At 36.4% G+C, this 23,291-nt stretch overlaps 2 protein-coding genes across 5 annotated transcripts in view; one reads left to right on the forward strand and one right to left on the reverse strand.

The window, feature by feature from the left end:
- The window catches only part of ECM2 (extracellular matrix protein 2), a 35,861-nt gene extending 26,468 nt beyond the window's left edge, over nt 1-9,393 (reverse strand). For 2 of the 3 annotated variants that reach the window (XM_045563154.1, XM_045563153.1), the window contains exon 1: nt 9,251-9,393. The gene's annotated coding sequence lies outside the window, so the exon portion shown is untranslated. The remainder of the gene's footprint in view (nt 1-9,250) is intronic. The other variant, XM_045563155.1, reaches the window with a different exon arrangement.
- The window catches only part of LOC123646337 (centromere protein P), a 239,244-nt gene that overhangs the window by 188,025 nt on the left and 27,928 nt on the right, over nt 1-23,291 (forward strand). The window lies entirely within an intron of this gene.

Genomic DNA, 23,291 nt, shown 5'->3' on the forward strand with positions numbered 1-23,291 from the left:
TGTGACTACTGTCATCCACAACCCATTTTCCCAGCCCTTCCCAGAAGAAGGCATTGTTATCATAGGAGATGACAGCTCCATATGTGTTATTGCCCCTGAAGACCTTCCAATAGGACAAGATGTAGAGATGGAAGACAGTGATATTGATGGTCCTGACCCTATGTAGACTTAGGCTGATGTGTGTGTTGTGTTTTAGTTTTTAGCCAAAAACTTTGAAAAGTAAAAAGAAAAAAAATGATTAATTAATAGAAAAAATCTTACAGAATTAAGATATGAAGAAAGAAAATATTTTTTGTACAGCTGAACAATATGTGTTTTAAGAAAAATTTTATTACGAAAGAGTCAAAAAGTTAAAAAAAATAAAAAGTTTATGAAGTGAAAAATTTACTGTAAGCTAAGGTTAATTTATTATGGAAGAAAGAAAAAATTTTTTTATAAATTTAGTGTAGCCTAAGTGTATAAGTGTTTATTATAGAATGCACAGTAGTATACAGTAATGTCCTAGGCCTTCCCATTCACTCAGCACTGACTCACTCACCCAGAGCAACTTCCAGTTCTGCAAGCTCCATTTATGATAAGTAACCTATACAGATGTACCATTTTTTTATCTTTTATACAGTATTCTTACTGTACCTTTTCTATATTTAGATATGTTTAAATATACAAATACTTATCAACATGTTATAATTGCTTATAGCATTCAGTACAATAACATGCTGTGTGAGTTTGTAGCCTAGGAGCAACAGGTTATACCAGAAAGCCTAGGTGTGTAGTAGGCTATACCATCTAGGTTTGTGTAAGTACACTCTGTGATGTTCACATGACAAAATTGCCTAACAACACATTTCTCAAAATGTATACCCATCCTTAAGAGACACATGGCTATAATCTGTTGATGTCCAGATGCTACTATCTTAGAGGTCTGCTTCATAACCTAAGGCAAGCTGTGGGAAATTTCAAGGGCATCTAAATGGAAAACCATGTGCTGGGGCTAATGCGTGCATTCCTCAAGCTGCAGTGTCCACCACCCAAATGTTTAGGAAATGCAGGCTGATCAGTTTTAAGTCTGGCCAAATATTGTGATCTTTTCTCAGTAGAAAACTATAATGATTGTAGCAAACACAAGGTTGCTACCCTGGGTCCTTGGCCTAGATACAGATGTCACTAACTGACTTATTTTTAATATTCTGCCATATTTTCCAACACTCGTGGTCTGTGATAAAGGAGAAAAAAAAATATTCTGGCATATGATATATCACTGAAGGTCAAGAATATGGGCACTGTTTTGTGGAGGTTGCCATCCCTGCATTGCCATAACAACATTCCTGCCGGTTGGACAACTAGTAACCAGAGCAGCTCCATGAAGGCAATTTTTGTAGAGGCTATGAAGTTACATCATGGTCACTTCTTAGAGAACTTGTCAGCCATTGCACCACTATTGTGGCAAAACTTATCAAATCTAACTTCACTTCTAGCCAAGATGGAGTATACTTGAAAGAACTTAAAAATAGGACAAAATATATGAAACGTTTTCCAAACTTTAAACATAGAGAAGATTAGGACAGTGATCCCTGAAAGGAAGGCACATCAAAATCCCTGACAGCCCTATGATTGACCTGCTTACTGCCTAGAGGGAATTTCCAGGCACAGGAAGGGAACCTAGGCAGAGCCCAGTAGTCTCCCTGAATTGAAAAGAAAGAGCTGGGAATCTGAGGATACCCAAGAGACTAGTGTTCACAGGGCAGAGTATGGAGAGGTGAGAGCTAGCCCAGAGAAAGTCTTTCAGGGCTCTCAAGTCTTCAGCTGAGTACTGAATAGCACATGTGTGTGAATAAACTACTCAAGACCAGAGAAAGAACTACCCTAAAGGACAAAGGAAAAAAATCCCTGGAGCTTAAAAAAGCAGGAAGAGTTTGTGTTTCACTAGTCAGAGTGGAAAACCTTGTAATTCATGGGGCATCTGGTAGAGTCCTCAGAAAGGCATTACCTCAGTGGTGGAAAATAATTAGCTATAGGCTAAAGTCTGCTCTGATCCCATTTAACAAACCATAAAAGCAAACTTTTCTAAAAGAATCAACCAATAACTTAACCATGTCCCAGAGCACCCAACACGTATTTGGAATCCATTGTAAATTTACCAGGCACACAAATAAACAGGAAAAGTTGACCTATAATGATGAGAAAAATCAATCTATTGAAACCAATCCAGAAATGACATTGCTGATATAATTATTAAGGAAGTCTTTAAAAGTTATTATACCTATATTCCATATGTTCAAGAGGTAGAAGAAAGATTAACCATGCTAAACGAAAACATGGAAGAGATATTTTTAAAAATCCAAACCAAACTTTCTTTTTTTTTTTCAAGACAGACTCTCACTCTGTCACCCTGGCTAGAGTACAGTGGCATCATCACAGCTCACTGCAACCTCAAACTTCTAAGTCCAAGCAATTTTCCTGCCTCAGCTTCCCAAGTACTGGGTCTACAGGCACACACCACTACGCCCAGCTAATTTTTTCTATTTTTAGTAGAGATGGGGTCTTGCTCTTGCTCAGGCTGGTCTCAAACTCTTGGCCTCAATCAATTCTCCCATCTCAGCCTCCCAGAGTGCTAGGATTACAGGTGTGAGCCCCAAGCCAAGCCTCCAACTTTTAAGGATGAAAACTAAAATGTGAGAGAGGAAAAATACATACTACAAGGAATGAATAGCACATTAGACGTTGCAAAAAAAAAAAAAAAATCAGTGACCTTCTTTTCAAGAGCTACAAGAAGAAATAGACAAATCCACAATTACCATCCAAAATTTCAACACTCTTATCTCAAATATTAATTTTAAAAATAGTAGACAGATTGCAAATTAAAATGAGATACTACTACACATCTGTTAGAATGTCTAAAATCCAAAACACAACAGCCAGTGCTGGTCAGCATGTGGAGCAGTAGCAACTCTTATTCAGTGCTTGTGGGAGTGCAAAATAGTACAGTCACTTTGGAAGACAGTTTGGCAGTTTCTTACAAAACTAAACTTACTCTTGACATACAATCCAGCATTCATGCGCCTTGGTATTTACCCAGATGAGTTGAAAATCTATGTGTACACAAAACTCTGCACCCAGATGTTTATAGGTGCTTTATTCATAATTACCAAAACTTGGAAGCAACCAAGATGTTCTTCAATAGGTGAATGGATAAACAAATTATGGTACATCCAGATAATGGAATATTATTCATCTCTAAAAAGAAATGAGGAATTAAGCCACAAAAAGACATAGAGAAGCCTCAAATGCATGATACTAAGTGAAAGAAATCTGACATCTGAAACAGGTATATATTGTATGATTCCAACTCTATGACATTCTGGAAAGTGTAAAACTATTCAGGCAGTACAAGATCAGTGGTTGCCAGGACTACCGGGGAGGGATGAATAGAACAGGTAGAGCACAGAAGATTTTTAGGGCAGTGAAACTATTCTGATACCCTACAGCTGGCCCTTTACATCATGAATTCCGCATCTGCGAATTCAACCAGCCACGAGTCGAAAATATACTTAGGCCTACTATGGTTGCATCTATATTAAACATACACAGACTTTTGTTTCTTTGTCATTATTCATTAGCCAGTACAGTGTAACAACTGTTTGCATAGGCTTTACATTGTATTTGGTATAAGTAATCTAGAGATGATTTAAAGTATACAGGAACACATGTGTAGGTTATATACAGATACTACACCATTTTACATAAGGGACTTGAGCATCCTCAAATTTTGGTTTCCTTGAGGAGGGGTCCTGGAACCAATCCCCCATAGATACCAAGGGACATTGTACTATAAAGGTGGATACATGTCATTAAACATTTGTCAAATCTCATATAATATACAATACCAAGAGTGAAACTTAATGTAAACTATGGACTTTCGGTGATAATGATATGTCAGTATAGGTTCATCAGTGGTGTGAGGTGTTGATTGTCGGGGAAAAGGTATATGGGAGTTCTATATTTTCCACTCAGTTTTGCTGTTAACCTAAAACTGCTCTAAAAAATAAAGTCTATTTTAAAAATTGTAGGCAGAATATCAGTAAGGATTTAGAAGATTTTAACACTATCACCCTATTTGTTCTAATTGTCCTAATAATTTGTCCTATTTGTCCTGATAATTATAGGTATGTACAAATTTAGAATTGTTATATCTTTCTGGTGCTTTCATCATTAGGTAGATAATTTCAGTGTCTCTAGTAGTGCTTTTGCCATAAGATCTACTTTGTCTAATATTAACATAGGTGCTTTCTTTTAGTTAATGTCTGCTTCATATGTTTTTTGCATCACTTCACTATCAACCTTTCTTTATTTTAATATTTTCAATATACTTTCTATTGGTAGCATATCGTGGGGTTTTTTAATGCCATCTGACAGTCTGTCTTTTAATTGGTACATTTAGTCTATTCATATTTAATGTAATACTTGATATGTTTAAGTCTACTTACTTTTGTTTTTTATTTATCCTACCTGTTCTGTTTCTTTTTCTGTTTTCTTTTTTTAATTGTGAACAATGTTATGCAATTTAATTTGTCAATTTAGATGAAATGAACACATTTCTGGAAAGATACAAATAGTAATACTGACACAAAAATAAATAGAAAATCAAATAAGATTTTGCTCCTCAACTTCCTGTTTGCTTTCTTTTTAATTGATTGCTTAGTTTTTATTATATCCTTTGTAATTATTTTCCATTCTTTTCATTCTGTTCTGTGTAGAGATTACCACATACATCCTTGACTTAGCAAAGTCTAATATAAATTAGTACCTTGGGATGAACTTTCTAGTTATCCCATCCCAGCACATATTCTGTTTTTCTCATTTATTTTGATTCTCTCTCTCTCTCTCTCTCTCTCTACATATATATATATATTAAACCCTCAAAGGATTTATATCATTATTTTGTCAAAGTTCATTTAGACCAGGCTTTTTTAACCTCAGCACTATTAACATTTTGGGCTAGATAATTGTTTTTTGTAGGGAGCTGGCCTGTGTATTAGAGGATATTTAACAGCATCCCTGGCTTCTAACAACTAGATGCCAATAGCACCTTTCCCCTAGTTGTGACAACCACAAATGTTTCTAAATGTTACCAAATGTAGCATGCCCCTCTGTTGAGAACCACTTATTTAGATTTACGTAAACATTTATCCTTTTTGTTTTTCTCATTCCTTCCTGTATCTCCAATCTTCTATCAGGATTATTTTCTTTCTGATTGAAGAACACTTTTTAGTAATTCTTTTTATGCAGGTCTGTTGACGATTAATTCTTTTTTATCTGAAAATGTTTATATATAACTTTCATTCTAAAAGGATATATTTGCTGGATATAGAATTCTGGACTGACAAATGTTTTCTTTCAGCATTTTAAAAATATGATTTCTTTTCTTTTCTTTTCTTTTCTTTTCTTTTCTTTTTCTTTCTTTTTCTTGTTTTCTTTTCCTAGAGACAAGGTCTTGCTATGTTTCCCAGGCTGGTCTCAAACTCCTGGCCTCAAGCAATTCTCCCACTTTCAGCCTCACGAGTAGCTGGGAATACAGGCATGTGGTACCACACCCAGCTGAGTTTTCTTTTTTTAAAATACTTTTTAGAGATGGGGTCTCACTGTGTTGCCCAGGCTGATCTTAAACTCCTGGCCTTGGGCAATCCTTCTGCCTCAGTCTCCTGAGTAACTGGGACTACAGGTATGAGCCACCATGCCCAGCTTGAAGATAGAATTTCTGTTGTCTTCTTTTTTCCATTGATTCTACTGAGAAGTGATCTCTCAATCTAAGTATTTCTCCTTTAAAACTAACTTTTTTCCTGACTGCTTTTAAGATGTTCTCATTGCCTTTAGGTTTTGGCTATTTTGCTCTGGTGTATAAACGTATGATTTTCTTGTTTTTATTCTGTTTGGGATTCATGGTACTTCCTGAATTTATAGGCCTGATGTTGTTCATAAAATTTGGAAACTTCTCAGCCCTAATCTCTTCAAATAGTACTTCACCTTTCCCTCTCCTCTTTCTTTCTAGAACTACAGTTACATGCATAGTAGCCTTCTCATTGTGCCTTTAATGTCACTTTCCCCTCCTTTGTCCTTCTGTCACTCCATGATTCATCCTGGTTATTCTCTGTACTTATCTTCCAGTTCATTAACACTGTCTTCAGCTGTGGTTTATCTGGTATTAAATCTATCAATTGACTTCCTTGTTTCTTTTATTGTATTCTTTTGGTTTTCAAGTTTTCAGTGGGTTCTTTCTGTTGTTTACAATCTCTATTGAAATTATTATGCTCATCTTTCACTTTTGTGAACATATTGATCACATTTGTTTTAAAGTCTGTGTCTGAAGACCAGGTTTTCTGGATCTTCTTTGTGCCTATTTCTATTGTCTGTTGTTTCTTTAGGTTTTTAGCCATGTTATTCTGTCTCTTCATATGCCTGATGACCTTTGAGTGGGTGCCAGCCATTGTATATGAAAAATTAGGAAAATACTTTGAGGACTAGGATGATGTATTCTCTATCCAAAGAGGATATACATCTGCTTTGGGCATAAGATTAAGGACACTACCAGTCATTTATTGAATGGTTTGAAGCTAGGCTTCACCATATCCAATTAATAATTGCATTTTGCGTCCATCCCAAAGCCTGCTGATTTCACCAGCATTACCTTTCCTCACCATCAACCTCCTACCCCCTGCTTGCTTGGCCCTGTTTCTTTGTTTCTATCTAACTTCATGAGGCTGTTTGAAAGCTCTGCTAATCTTCTCAGCCACCTCTTCTGGAATCCACAGATGCTTCCAGAAGAAAAGCTCTTCCAGACCTCTCTGAGTTTCAGTCCTATCCCAAATATTGGCCCTGTTGTTTTTCTCACCTTTTCTAGTTATTCTCAGCAGGTCTAATGGTTTGACTTCTTTGTCTGCTATTATCAGAAGTAGAAGCCCCCTCAGATTCATCTTATTTCTTTCAAAAATATATCTTTCCTTCAGGGAATATTGTAGGTTGTAAAATTTCATGGTTCTTATATATCTTAAAATATCATTCTGTTTAGTTGGAAATGGAATTATGGTTTCAAAATCATTTCAATCATTTTCCTTTAATACTTTACAGATGTTATTTTCTTATATTTAGTGTTGCTATTAAGAAGTTTGACTTGAATCTGATTCTTATCCCTTTATAAGAAAACTATTTTTTTCCAAAGTTTTTTCAAATTTTCAACATATCTTTGATATTCAGAAGTTTTACTACAGTGTGCCTCAGTGTAGGTGATGGTAGTTGTTTATTTATCCTTCTTGAGATCTTTTAAAATAAAAACTTCTTTCTTTCCCATACAAACTCTCCTTATTCAATTTTTCCCATGCCTATTCAAGGCTACATTTCCCTCTTTAAATTCATTCCCATCTTCTCTTCATCTGTGAAGGACTTCTCATAGTTTCTGTCCCACCAGAAGCTCCCCTTTTTATTTCCTAGTGCAGCTATATATTCGTGTATTTATTTGTGATATATCTTCTGTTATTTCTAGGGATTTGATAAGAGGAGAAGAGGGCACAATGTCTGCTCAGCTTGTCCTCTTGAATCTTAGTAGTCTTTTTTTTTTCCCCTCCCCTCCCATTAGTAGTCCTTTTTATAACTTCATCTGCCAGAATCATCCTCCTCTAGTCAGGTTTCACTTGTTTCATATTCCAACTTGCCACCTCATCACCTTAGCTGAACAAAAATGGCGGCTTCTAAGATATTGTCATGTCAGCTGACCTCAGCCTACAGAGGTTTTTTCAGTATATATGTACATTAATTACTGTAGTCATTTTAAAACTATTACTGTAGGTCATTGAAATGTAAGTATATCTGAAAAACTTTTTGTAGTGTATTTTAGTTTTAGAAAAACAAACATACAGAACATAAAGAAGGAGCAAATCCATTAGCTGATTGGCACCTGAAATCATGAAAAATCAATTCAGAGAGCAACGTATAGTATGTTGGAAAGGAATAGCAACAGCAGCAGGGAAAAGCAAATGAAAAACTGAACTGAAAGACAGGATAGAACTAGAATTTGCTGAGTGTCAGGGCAGGTGGCTTCTGATGGACATCATAAATGCTCTGTATTGCATAAAGTGTGTACATTGAAATTTCCTTGCTTTGACGAGCATATGTGCAGACCCTCCATCCTGTTGTGAGGAGTCAGGCTCTGGATGTGAGGGCTCTGGAGTTAAACTCTCATGAGGGTCTCGGGCATCCTGCTGTCCCTGGGCCCCCTATAAGCACTCACTTATGGGGCATTGCCTGAGGGAGTGCTTAGAAAAGAACGTGCCAACTGTGGCCAAGCCGAGCACACCCCTCCCTCCCAGTATTCTCATCCTGGAAACCACCTCTCTTACCCTGTCTTTTTTCCCCCCAAACTGACCCACTTTTATTTATCCAGAAATCTAAATAAATATGTACAGAAATAAATTTACAGAGCTATCTTAATTTTGACAAAAATCAGTATCTAAATTGTCTCATTGAAATGTTTAAATAAATTTTATGAAATGGCCCCTCCATACTAATTTTATAATTGATACTTAAGCCTTTGTTATTTTCAGTCATTTATGTAATTTTCCTTTGTGTTTAATATTTGCTTTAATAAACAACTTCATAATTGAGTGCATATGTTTCTAGAGATAAATTTTCTGGCACTCTAGTCACAGTATCATTTTTATCAAGTATATTGTTTCCTTCTGGCACTTACTGTGTTTATCCCAACATTAAGTATCATCTGAAAACGCTGATTAACTTATTTTCTCTATTTAAAGTTTTTCATCAGTTGTCTTAAGTAAACTTTAAAATTATTAATTTAGAAGTTTAAACTTCTACAGGAATCTATGAGATGACTGTTATCTCTTTTCACTTCATTTAATATGTTTAAAATGAAAAACATTTTAAATTAATCATTTATGTTCTTTTAGGACTTAAAAATTGAGAAAAAATGAAATTTTCAAACCAATTTATACTTCTATTCAGCACATAATTGTATCTAAACATATAAAAATAATTTAATCTTAATGCTATAAAGTTTTAAATACTTGGGAAGTACATCCTGAAAAACACAAGCAAACAGAATAATAGATACTTTGAACTTTTAAAATCTATTAGTAAAGAGCTAATTTACTGAAGGCTTAAACATATTTGCAACATAATATACCCAAATATTAAAACCATTCCACATGCTTTAGTAGAAACTTAAAATTTAAAACTTTTTTACCTGGAAATCTAAACTAAGTAGGCTTTGCTTGGTGTCATTTAAGTCTCCAGCTGAAAATGAAACAAAATCAGAGCTTTTTCTTTAAAAACAAAGAACAGAAGGGAATGTTGAAAAATGCTAGCTGACTTCTTAGTAAAATCTAAAATAACTGCCTCCCTTGGGGATAAATGCCTTCCAGTGCTTTGTGCAGAAAATCAGCCAAGAAAGTAACCAGGAAAAATGGTTACCAAGGGAAATTTTTTTTTAATCATAGGAAAAGTGGAAAACAGGGGCGGGGAGGGGAAGTAGCATTTCGTTTGTAGCCTCAAAAGGCACAGTTGGACGCACAAAAATGAGCTTGATTAAGAAGAGAAATCTGTGGTTTTCACAGACTATTTGCTTTAAAAAAATCTCAATGTTCATTGTTCATGCTAGCCAGTATGGTATCATTTGAGCCTCATCAGACTATAGGAATGATACTCTTGTTCAACTAAAGGCTGTATATATCTAGAGTTTCTTTTTAATTGGGTTAATGTTATTTAATTCTCTCATCTCTCTACTCGCCCACCCCAGTCTCCCCCACAATATTGTTAAAACAAAAAGCAATTACATATTAATGTCATTGGGAATCTAAGTATCTAAGTATGAAATAATCTCCATATGAAATAATAAAAAAGCAATGTGCAAAGGAGCTGCGAGGCTCTTAATTATAATCTGTTACTCTGGCAATTAGTTGTCTACTTTGGCCTTATTTTCTTCATCTGCAAATGAGCAAGTTAGAGACAAGTCAGGATTCCAAGCCCAACCCCGCTACTTTATGGGGGAACTTGAGTCAAGTTACTTAATGTTTCTGGCTAAAGTTCATTCTTCTGTAAAACTGGGATGATAATATGTACCTTTCAAATTTTTCTGAAAAGAAAAGTAATAATATATATAAAAGGCCTAACTCAGTGCTTGTCCTAGACTAGGTAATTACAGAAGAATTATTTCAAAAATTTTCATAATCCTTATTTCAGAGGTCCAAATTATTTGACAAAGAGGCGCTAAATCCTTATTTAAATTACCTGGATAGACCAAATCAAGGTTTTGTAAAATAACCTGGATAGACTGAATCAAGACGAGGGACTGAATTAAGATTTGGGCCACCCAAATGCCTAAAATAATGAAAACTGTATTCGTTTTAAAAATGTAAAACATACTGCAAAGATAATAGAAGACAAGTAATGTTGAGAAATTCCTTAAAGACTAAAGGCAGACAAGGTCCTTCTGAAAGAAGATACCACAGCCCAAAACATATGGGAGAGGACAGCCCTGGGGGTATTCCAGGTTTGGAAGTTAGAGATCCTAGAAACAATAAGGCAGGTTCAAAAACTGCACTCAAAGTAGCAGGGAAGATGACCCCAATCCTGTTGATGTCTCCATGATTTGTTCTAAATATTAGACATTTGCCCCCACATTAGAACCCTTGTGCTCATCTACTTGGCCTAGAGCAGCTGGACGTTGAGGTGGGTGGCTGGTGGAGCAGGGAGCCCCCATATTCAGAATCCAAACTAGCTACTAATACAACCCAGCTGCAAGCACAGACTTGACAAGTTCCACCCATATCTTCAGAGCTTTTAGTCAGTGTTTTAATCCTGTATTCTTAATCATGAGCAGATAGCTCAGGATTACTAAACATTTGAGAAGATTCTAACGTTAGTGTTGAGAACCTCCCCCCACCATACATATGCACATCACAAAAGAAAACTTTGGAGATTGAAAGCTTGATAACACATATGAGAAACTCAATAGTCATGTTAGGAGATAAAGCTAAGGAAGCCTCCTAAATAATAGGGCTTGAAAGGCAAAGAAGTAGCTAGAAAACAGAAGAGAAAAGATACAATTAAGGACCAGACAAGGAAGTTTAGTGTCTAGTTAGGAGTTCCAGAAAAAGAAAACAGAGAAAATTGTGTAAATCAATGAAGAAACAATTTAAAAAAATGTCCCGGAATTAAAGGACACAGATTTCCAGCATGAAAGGGCCCAGTGAGTGTTCAGTGTTATAGATGAAATTAGATGGATATCCATGGCACATAATTATGCAACTTAAGAATACTTAGACAAAGAGAAGATCCTGCATACTTGCAGAGACAAAAGTAAATCAGAGGATCTGTATTAGAATGACTTCAGACTGCTGAACAGCAACTCTAGAAACAAGAAGATAATGGATAAATACTTCTAAAACTCTGAAAGAAATTTGTTTTTCTCAATTAAAGAGTCATTACAAGCCAGCTGGGCGCGGTGGCTCACGCCTGTAATCCTAGCACTCTGGGAGGCTGACAGGGGAGGATCACTTGAGGTCAGGAGTTCGAGACCAGCCTGAGCAAGAGAGAGACCCCATCTCTACTAAAAATAGAAAAATTAGCCAGGTGAGGTGGCATGTGCCTGTAGTTCCAGCTACTCAGGAGGCTGCGGCAAGAGGATCACTTGAGCCCAGGAGTTTGAGGTTACAGTGAGCTGTGTTGATGCCACAGAATTCTAGCCAGGGTGACAGAGCAAAACTCAGTCTCAAAAAAAAAAAAGTCATGACAAGACAAAAAGACAAAGATGAGTACACAAATGGGCAAAAGCCTTTAAATGGGCAGTTCACAGAATAGGAAATGTCAGTGGTCAATAAACAGAAGAAAATAATTTCTCAGCCTCAGTAATAGCCAAGAAACGTACATTAAAACAGTAAGATTATTTTTTCACTATCAGTGAAATGTTGATGACAAAAATTTGGGGGTTGAGCTTGTACATCAGTATTTTTGAAAATTATCCAAATAATTCCAATGTGCAGTGGGGCTTGAGGATCACTGCTAGTGAAAAATCATGGCCTGATTTGAAACACATACATTGGTTTTTGTGGAAAAAAATTTGTTGACATGCTGTGTTGGCCAGTGTGTAGAGCAAACAGAAACGCTCATGTTCTTTTGAGAACAATTTAACAGCAGCTATACTGTTTGTCCCAGCATTTCATTTTAGGAATCCATTATAGAAACACATCTTTCTGTGCAAAACTGTGCCTCCAGGGAAGTACTTTGAAGCACTGTAACCATGGATTAAAACAAACAAACAAACAAAAAAAAGTTGTGTATTGGTAGAGAATGATGGGCTTACCATAAAGAAATTTGGAGAGACTAAAGTAACTCCATAAATACTGGCATGCATAGTTGTCCAGAGTATACCAAGAGGAAAAAAGAGATTTTCAAACCATACATGTATTATGGTCTTATTTTCTTGTGATGTATGTAATTTAGTATATTACTAGAGAGCAAATTGGAAGGAATAAACAACAAACTATTTGTTAACAGTAGTTATCTCTGGGTGATGGAATTACGGGGAGACTTTTACTATGTAATTCTATATTTTCTAACATTTTGAGCTTTACATAACCAGATCAGAAAAGAATAGTTTTTAAAAAGAATATAAGCAATCATAAAAAGAAGTAACTCTTAAAGTATCAGCATTGAGGAGTACTAATAACTGCCATGCTAATATTGACATGGTTGCAAAAAACCAAATTTTATCATTTCTGAGGTCCCTGCTCTACAATTTTGTGGTTTAATGGACTGTTACATGAGTCCTTTTGCAGAAACTATTTTAACCACACTAGCACATGGAAAATTCTGGTATTATGTTTTCTCCTACCCCTTTTATTATTGCAGACATGGTTATGTCCTGAAACTTGGCTCTGACAATACTCTGTGGAAGTGTGGTGTTGCTCACCAAAAGGACATAAGCAGAGCAAGCATTACCCACGCCACAAGATTATTTGCCTGTGAGGATTTAGACTCCAGAACATTTCCTTCAGATGCCATTTGTTTTAAGTAATGTCACCTTTTCACTATTTTCCCCTTGTGGTCTAGAGTACCAGTGAGTTTTTCCTTTAAGGGTGCAATTGCTTACCATATGACAACCTTGCAGATATTCATACCCAAATAAAGCTAAATTTTGAAAATTTTAAGTAGGGCCATACCCAGAAATAGAAGTCTTATCTTGCTATAGGCCTATTCTAGAACTAAACCTCCCTTTCTCAGGCCATAGTTCAAATGTCTTTTAAACTAATTCACATTGAAGTGTGACAGTTGCTTCATTTACACAGTTAAAAATTACAGTTTTCTATATCCAGTATTGACACATTGGATTATTCTGCCAACCTTCCCATTGAGGTAACTAAAAAAGCTAGATTACATATAGAAACATCTGAAAATCATCAATGAGGTGAGAAGACAGTGTGGAATCACGGGGCCCAGATCTGGGAGATTACTATGAGCAACCTTTTGTCCTGGGATTGTTTGTCAGAAATATTAAAGAGTAAAAATACCAGTGAAATAAAAAACATATATATAGAAGATCAACAATGCCAAAAGTTGGGGCTTTTTTCTTTTAATCCATCACATCAAATACTTATCATTCATTCCTATTCATTCCTTCTGTCTAACTGAAACATTGCACCCTTTGACCACAACATCTTTCCATTCCCCACACTTCAGCCTCTAGTAATCAGTATTCTACTCTCTGCTTCTAGGAGTTAAGATTTTTTTTTTTTTTTTAGATTCCACACATCAGTGAGATGGTGCAGTATCTGTCTTTCTCTGCCTGGCTTATTTCAGTTCGCATAATGTCCTCCAGGTTTATCCTGCAAGTGACAGAATTTCTTTCTTTTTTGTGGCTGTATAGTATTCTATTGTGTATAAATACCACATTTTCTTTATCCATGCATTCACTGATAGACACTTAGGTTGTTTTCATATCTTGGCTCTTGTGAAGAGTGCTGCAATAAACATGGGGGTGCAGGTATCTCTTTGATTTACTAGTTTATTTTCCTTTGGTAATACCCAGTAGTGAGATTGCTAGATCATATGTTAGTTCTATGTGATTTTTTAGAAATCTCCATACAGTTTTCCATAATGGCTGTATTAATTTACATTCCCACAAACAGTGTACAAGCTTTTCTTCTCACCAGCACTTTCATCCTCACCAACATTTGTTATCTTTTGTGTTTTTGATAATGCCTATTCTAAGAGGTGTGAGTTGATAACTCATTGTGGTTTTAATTTGTATTTTCCTGATGATTAGACATGTTGAGCATTTTTCATATACCTATTAGCCATTGGTATGTCTTCTTTTGAGAAATGTCTTTTCAGGTCTGTTGCCCTTTTTTGTTTGTTTGTTTGTTTGTTTGTTTTTATTTGTTTTTTTGAGATAGAGTCTCACTCTGTTGCCCAGGCTAGAGTGCCATGGCATCAGCCTCGCTCACAGCAACCTCAAACTCCTGGGTTCAAGCAATCCTTCTGCCTCAGCCTCCCGAGTAGCTGGGACTACAGGCATTCGCCACCATGCCCGGCTAATTTTTCTATATATTTTTTAGTTGTCCAGCTAATTTTTCTTTCTATTTTTTTTAGTAGAGACAGAGTCTTGCTCTTGTTCAGGCTGGTCTCGAACTCCCAAGCTCAAACAATCTGCCAGCCTCAGCCTCCCAGAGTGCTAGGATTACAGGTGTGAGCCACCGTGCCCGGCCCATTGCCCATTTTTAATTGGATTATTTCTTTTCTTGCTATTGAGTTATTTATATATTTTAGATATTAATCATTTATCAGATGTATAGTTTGCAAATGTTTTCTCCTATTCTGTAGGTTGTCTTTTCACTCAGTTGTTGTTTCCTTTACTGTGCATAACCTTTTTAGTTTGACATAGTCCCATTTGTCTATTTTTGCTTTTGTTGCCTGTGCTTTTCAGATCATAACCAAAAAAATCACTGCTCAGACCAATGCCATGGAGCTTTTCCTCTATGTTTTCTTCTAGTGGTTTTATAGTTTGGGGTCTTACATTTAATTCTTTAATCCCATTTGAGTCGATTTTTGTTTATGGTGTGACATAAGGGTCTAATTTAATTTTGCATGTAGATATGGTTTTCCCAGCATCATTTATTGAAGAAACTGTACTTTCCCTATTATGTGCTCTTGGCAGCTTTGTCCAAAAACAGTTGACTATAAATGCATGGATTTATTTCTGGGCTCTCTATTCTGTTTCATTGGTTTCTGAGTCCATTTTTATGCCAAAACTGTGTTGTTTTGGTTACTAAAGCTTTGTAGTATATTTCGACATCAGGTAGTGTGATTCTTTTAGCTTTGCATTTTTTGATCAAGATTGCATTAGCTATTCAGGGTCTTTCCTGGTTCCATACAGATTTTAGGATTGTTTGTTTCTATTTCCATTAAGAATGTCACTGAGGCCAGCGAAGTGGCTCATGCCTGTAATCCTAACACTCTGGGAGGCTGAGGTGGGAGGATCACTTGAACCTAGCAGTTTGAGGTTGTAGTGAGCAAGAATGATGCCACTGCGCTCTGGCTGGGGCAACAGAGGGAGACTCTGTCTCAAAAAAAAAAAAAAAAAAGAATGTCATTGGAATTCTGAGAGGGATTACATTAAATCTGTAGGTCACTTTGGGTAGTTATGGGCATTTTAATAATAATAATTCTTCTAATCCATTAACAAGGGTTACCTTTCCATTTATTGGTGCCTTTTTCAGTTTCTTTCATCAATAGGTTTCAGTGTAGAGTTCTTTCACTTCCTTGTATACTCCTAAGTTGTTTTTTGTAGCTCTTATAAATAGGCTTGCTTTCTTGATATCTTTTTCAGATAGTTTGTTGTTAGTATATAGAAACACTACGGATTTTTGTAAGTTGATTTTGTATCCTGCAACGTTGCTGAATTTGTTTATCAGTTCTAACAGTTTCTGGTGGCATCCTTAGGATTTTCTATATGTAAAATTATGTCATCTGCAAAGAGGGAAAATTTAACTTTATCCTTTCCAATTTGGATGCCTTTTATTTCTTTCTCTTGCCTAATTGCTCTGGCTAGGAATTCCCATACTCTGTTGAATAGAAGGGGTGAGAGTGGGCATCTTTGTCTTATTCCTAATCTTAGAGGAAAAGCTTTCAGCTTTTCACCATTGAGTATGATGTTAATTATGGGCTTGTCATAAATGGCCTTTATTGTGTTGAGGTACATTCTTTCTATAGCTAATTTTTTGAGGATTTTTATCCTTTCTTTTTCTTTCTTTTTTTTTTTTTTAGACAGAGTCTTCCTCTGTCGCCTGGGCTAGAGTGAGCCTAGTTCACAGCAACCTCAAACTCCTGGGTTCAACAATCCTCCTGCCTCAGCCTCCTCAGTAGCTGGGACTATAGGCACACACCACCACACCCAGCTAATTTTTTCTATTTTTAGTAGAGAGGGGCTCTTGCTCTTGCTCAGGTTGGTCTCTAAGTGCTGACCTCAAGCAATCCTCCTGCCTTGGCCTCTCAGAGTGCTAGGATTATAGGCGTGGCCCTCAAGGATTTTTATCGTTAAAGGATGTTGAATTTTGTCAAATACTTTTTCTGCATCTCAAAAATTGTTTTTTTAAAAGCAAGTCTAATAAAAGCTATAGCAAGACTGATGCATGAAAAAAGAGAAAAAGCACAGATGACTAGAAAAATTGCTATCACCACAGATACTTAAAGCATTTAGAAGAAAACAAGAACATATAATGAACAACTTTATGCCAGTAAATTGATATATTTAGATGATATGAATAATTCCTAGAAAAATTCAACTTAATAACGTTCTTACAAGAAGAAACAGAAAATCTGAATTGTGTCCGACTATTAAGGACATTGAATCCATTATTTGAAATATTCCCACAAAGAATACCTCAGGCCTATATTGTTCATCAGTGAATTCTACCAAATAATTTTTTTTAAGACCAGCATAACTATACTACAAACTGCCAAGATCATTACAAGAAGGGAAAATTTTATAGGTCAATCTCAGTAATGAACATAGATTAAAAAGTATGTATATATTAGCAAACCAAATCCAACAATATATAAATAGGATAATATATCCTGACTATACTGGGTTTATTGAAGACATCAAAGGTTAATTTAAGGATAAAAATGCAAACACTATGTGATCATCTTAATAGATGCAGAAAAGGTTTTGATAAAATTCAATGTCCATTAATGGTTAAAGAAGAAGAAGAAAGAAAGAAAGCAAATGTTTACGATAGTAGGAATAGAAGGGAACTTCTTTAGTCTGACAGAATATCTACAGAAAACAATGTACTTCCACTCCTAGCACTGTACCCAAGAGAATTGAAAACATATGTATGTGACTTGAAAACTTGCATACAAATGTTCATAGTTGCTCTATTCATGACAGCCATAATGTAGAAACAATGTAAATGTTTATCAACTGATGAATGGATAAATAAAATGTTGCATATCCAGACAATGGAATATTAGTTGGCAGTAAAAAGGAATGACATACTGATACATGCTACAACAGGGATGAACCTCAAAACATTATGCTCAGGGAAAGAAGCCAGACACAAAAGACCAAATATTGAATAATTCAATTTATATAAAATGTCTATAATAGGCAAATCTATAGGGAGAAAGCACATGCACATTAGTGGTTGCCTAAAGTGAGGGGGTGAGAGGGTGAGGATTGACTGTTAACAGATACAGGGTATGTTTATCTTTATGGGATGAACAAAATGTTCTAAAAATAGGTAGTAGTGATGGCTCCCAACTATGAATATAGTAAAAACCACTGAATTATATGAAGTGTGCCTTTTATGGTACATAAATTATATTTCACTAAAGCTGTTATTAAAAAATACTCAATGTTCAAATATTAAAAGTTTTCCCTTCCTGGGAACAAGACCCTGAGGCCTACGGAAGGTCCTGGCCAGAGCAGTAAAGCAAGAAAAAGAAGAAGAAAGGTATAAGGATATTAAAAAAGAAGTAAAGGAAGGAAAAACTGTTATGATCCCCTGATCATATGATTGTATAATAGAAAATCTGAAAGAATTTTCAGATAAATTATTAAAATCATCCTTTGAGTTTTCCAGATACACAGTGAATATATGAAAATGAATTGTATTTAGGCCTCCCAGTGAGGCCCAGAATGCTGCATGTGTGTCTCTAGGAAGGCTCATGGTTCTGCCATGCTCTTGCATGATCCACCATGCTGATGGTTCTACTTTAGAGGGTCCTTTTTTGCTTTGACATCACAAAAGCTCCGTTGCTAGAAAGGTGCTCATTCTGCTCAAAATTCAAAGATGTTCCACGTCACAGAACATCAGACTGTAAACTAATGTGAAAATTGATGCCTGTCAAAACCATTAGGATTAAGATAAATCCTTTATTCCAACTTGGCAAAGGGAAATAAAAGGATATCTGAAATGTGAGAGTCCTAATTAGGGGCCTGCCCACCCCATACTTGCCAGGGTATAAAATCTTTTATTACTGCATGTGATCATTGATGTTGGGCAAAGCTTTTCCACAACTCAACTGTCAGATTGGAAATATATTTTAATAAAAACGAGTTAGACTGCCCAAAAATAAAATAAATAAATTATATCTTTGTACAGTGAGATAATGAAATTAAGAAAAAGAAGTGATTTAAGTATCAAGTATATTTCAAAAAATATGTCAAGTGCTTAAGAATATAGCAAAAAATGAGTAAGATATCCTCAGAGAATATTGTAAAATTATAATTTTCCTCAGAGAAAATTATAAAATTAAAGAAGATTTAAATATAAGGAGGGACAGAGACCACACTTGGGGAATGAACATTCAGTGTTGCAAAGGTATCGTTTCTCCTTAAGATGATCTTAGAGTTGATGCATCTGAATCAGAATTATCGTGAATAGAAGCCACAGTTTTCAGGCAAGAAAATATTCTGGGTGAGATATATATAATACTGTTATATGGTAAGGAGTTAGGCATAATGGTCTTATTGTTATGTAGCATAGTTCCCAAAAATGATGTCCTATGTTTTTAAATATACTTTGCTTGTGAGATAAGGGAAGTTCTACCATAAATGTAAAACAAATCAAAGATACCAGTCTGACATAGTCTAGTGTGGAGGAGACAAAAAATAAAACAGATAAACGTGAGCAGCCAACAGGTTCATATATCATAACTAAAGAGAGCATCATCATGAACTTGTCCATGACAGCAAAAGATAACATATCAATGTTAAAAGTTGGGTAACTTGGTCATAAATCCCTTGGTGTAGGGTCAGGAAGTTTGTTGGTCTAGTTTTGGGTGTGAATTCATACCTCCCCAGTGTCCATCCTTTTGGACTCATGACATAAACCAGAATGCAAATTCTTAAGTAGACTAAACTATCTAGAGAGCATGACATTAGAGCTCATGTGGACAGTGATGAGCAGTGACTGTGCCCAGGTGGGATCACAAATGGAGCCTGCCTGACAGCATACTTGATTCAGGAGCAAGGCAGTATGCTTTATCTTAATTTGTTCTTATTCTGTTAATATGCTTAAGCTTCTGCCAGCTAAAAAGAATCTTCCTACATCCTGTTTGTCCTCAAACTGCCATCTATTCCTTCATTGCATTCTCCACTCGATTTCTTTTAAAAAGTAATCTATGAGAAATGTTCACCTCCCATTTATGCCTTATTCTGCAATTCTGCTTCTGCATTTATGGCTCTAGTAAAACTGCCCTCTCAAAAGTCCTAGTGGCTCCAAATCCATCTATTCAGCCTTCTTTTTTCTTGTCAATTTCTTTATTTTCTTTCTTTCTTTCCTTTCTTCCTTCCTCCCTCCCTTTCTTTCTTTCTTTTCTTCCTTTCTTTCTTTCTTCCTTCCTTCCTTCATCCCCTCCCCTCCCCTTCCCCCCCCCTTTTTTTTTTTGCTTTCCTTTTTGCTTTCATTTATTTTTGAACCTGTTTCTCATTATGTTGTCCAGGCTGGTCTTGAGCTTCTGGCCTCAAGGGATCCTCCTGCCTCAGCCTCCCAAAGTGCTGTGATTACAGGCATAAGCCACCATGCCCAGCTCTTTTCTTGTCATTTTCTTATTGTTTGCCCTATTCTTGGAAGTCATTCTGCTCACTATTTTTCTGACTTCTTTCCTCAATATCTTGTACTGCCCCCCACCCTGTCCATATCTTAAATGTTGATGCTCCCCAGGTCCCTGTTAGCCCTCTTCTCTTCCCATTCTGGCTCTCCCTCATGGTCTGCTTCATTCATTAAATAAACATAAAAGAGCACCTCCATTAATCACATTGCTTTAACATCTGCTAATGAGTTACGTATCTGTTTTAAGCTCTAAATATTCCTAAGCTTCATACTCAGATTGCCAGCTTTTATTTGGTCACCTTGACTTTCATTTCTCCCAGGCACTGTATCAGCATATCCAGAAGAGCAGGACGTACTATCTTACCTGTTCCTCCCCCACCCGCCAGAACTTGTTATTCCTCCTATATTCTTTATTGTAGATAATTCATGGAACTGCAAAAAATGCAGGATTTAACCTAACCACTGGTTTTATTGATTGGAAGGATTTTAAAATTTAGCTTCATGTTGCGTTTTATAGCTGTTATTTAAGTTGAGGCTTGGATGGATATAGTAAGTTTATATTCTGTCCTTACAGGATATAGGAAATTGTTTTGCTTATCTAAATCAACCTATTTTAACACTTGTAGTATTCTTTTTTTTTTTTCCTTTCCTTTTTACATCGCACGTGTCCGAACTAACCGCTTGTAATATTCTGACAGGAGTTCAGGAAGACTTTAAGTTACAGGAGAAATTCTGTACAAAGAAAATCACATTTGGTATTTATAGTTTAATTTCCTTCCTTAAAAACTACATTATCATTTATTGCCATAGGAGTGTGCATTCAAAGCTAAAAATGTTATTTGTTATTCAGCATTTAAATAGTTTTATAGAATTTTAAAGCAACATAGAAATAGACAGTTTTGGTATGCTCTTTGGCAGAATTAGGTACTTACCTATTCCTGCACATACTATACATGACAGATGACAAGGGAAGCCAGATGGAGGGAAACAAAGGGAGCCAGCATGAAAGAGTACCTCCTGAGTGCCAGATACCTGGTTCTTTGCTGTGTACAACCCAAGGGTGTGTGTTATGATCCTCCAGTTTACAAAGAAGGAAAACTGAGGTATCGCAGAGGCTAAATGAGGAAACGAAAGCTTCATGGAGTTAAATAATTTGCCTACATGCTGATAAATGGGAGAACTAAAAAGAATCCAAGTTGTTAAGCTTCCCTTTTCCTACAGCAATCAAGCTGGAATCACTAGTCATCACTTCTTTCCCCCAACAGACACTGAAGGACACATAGAACTATATCCTGCAGCCCACATCAACAGAAACCTACTCTCATCACCATGATGGATCCACACTTCCATAAAGCCGTAGGATTCAGATGCCTTTGAGATGAAAACCAGATTACTTGAGTGCCTAGAGAGCAGATTGGGTGACAGATCACTGCGAAAGGATCAAAACCAGAGTTCAGATCTTGGCTAGGCTGCTTGCTTCACAGCTAGGATTGCATGAGTCACGTTCCCTTTCTGAAACTCTGTTTTCTTATCTTTACAGTGAGAACATTAGAGATTTCTTAGGTTGTTTATCTCTCAGAATTTAGGGTGTGGTGTTCTGGCTTTGGGAAGCAGGCAGCCATAGCCACAGCCTCCAGAACTGTTCTTTTCCCTATAATTTTCCTCCTGCAAACTCTAAAACCCATGCTTAGTATGAGGTTTGTGAGAAGATTATACATATGGTAGTTTTAACATTTGCTGGGAATGGGGATTCTTTTCCACTGATACACTGTCTGAAGAAGATGGCTGGAAACCACAGTGACCACAATATTACAAAAGTATTTAATGAAAAAGAAGACTTTGGCTACTAATGTAACCCATCACTCATGGGGGGGGATAAAGAGACATTCACTTGAGGTTTAATAAATCAAAACATAGTGTGTTTGTCCACAGCCTCATTTTTTCCCCATTACTGGTAGATGACATCATCATTTTCATTTCCATTAGAATTTTTTAGTGTCCAGGAGAAGGAAAAATTAATGTTAAATGTGTTTATTGTGCTGTATGTTTATTTTTAAAGAGAATTTTTGTTTTAATTCTGCCAGATATGTGAGTGGGGTTTCCAAACTGTACCCCAAGGATTTATTTATGACATTTTTATAAGAATTGTGGAAATTATTGACTTTTTTGTACATGTACAAGGACTCTTCTTCTTTTTCTTTTTCTTTCTTTTTTTTTTTTGTAGAGATGGCATCTTGCTCTATCACCCAGGCTGAAGTGCAGGGGCACAATCATAGCTTATTGCAGCCTTGAACTCCCAAACTCCTGGGCTCAAGTGATCCTCCTGCCTCAGCTTCCCAAGTTGCTAGGACTACAGGCATGTGCCGCTGTGTCTGGCTAATTTTTTTTCAAGATGGGGTGTCACTCTGTTGCCTAGGCTGGGATTATCATTTTAAAACCTCAAGCCTCCACTTTTTGATAGCCTGTTCTTTTCTTCAGTCCCTAACTTAAATATCATCTCTTCCACAAAGCATTCTCCAACTCCATAGTGTTCCCATAGCACACTGGTTAGACTACTCCACCAGTACTCATTTCACCCTGCTTGATGTTATGAATGGCACTTTCCATCTATTATATTTTCCCCAAACAATACATAAGTTCCTTGAAGACTTACACAAATGTGTAAGAACCAGGAATCTGTCTCCCCACCTTGATAACAATTGCATTGGCAGAATGTGTCTGAGGTAACTATTAATATTTTGGAACTCTGGAGTCTATTAAAGGCTTGCAACGTCCAGGAGAAGACTAGAACAGTAAATTGTGGTTAATTTTAGCTCTTAGTAGAGTAGCAGCTACCCATCCCCTAGCCCCAGCCCCGTGTAAGGCAGCTGTGCACATGTTCCTGGAGTAACCTGCACAGTTTGTGGGGGCTAGCACCCTCTGCCGAATATCAGCGATTGATGCTCTGATTGTTGCTTCTGACCACAGAGGTGTGAAAAGGCAGGTGGCCATTGTTGCACCTCCAACTGAAGCACCTTTCAGGGAATTTAAAGGGTCAGCAGGCCCCCTATTAATTTTTTTCTCTTTCCCCTTTTGGGAGCCAGACATTAAGCACTAGGCATTCAAAAGCAATTGCAGGCCAGGCGTGGTGGCTCATACCTATAATCCTAGCATCTCTACAAAAAAATA

Source organism: Lemur catta, chromosome 10 (assembly GCF_020740605.2).
Source record: "Lemur catta isolate mLemCat1 chromosome 10, mLemCat1.pri, whole genome shotgun sequence".
NCBI lineage: Eukaryota > Metazoa > Chordata > Mammalia > Primates > Lemuridae > Lemur > Lemur catta.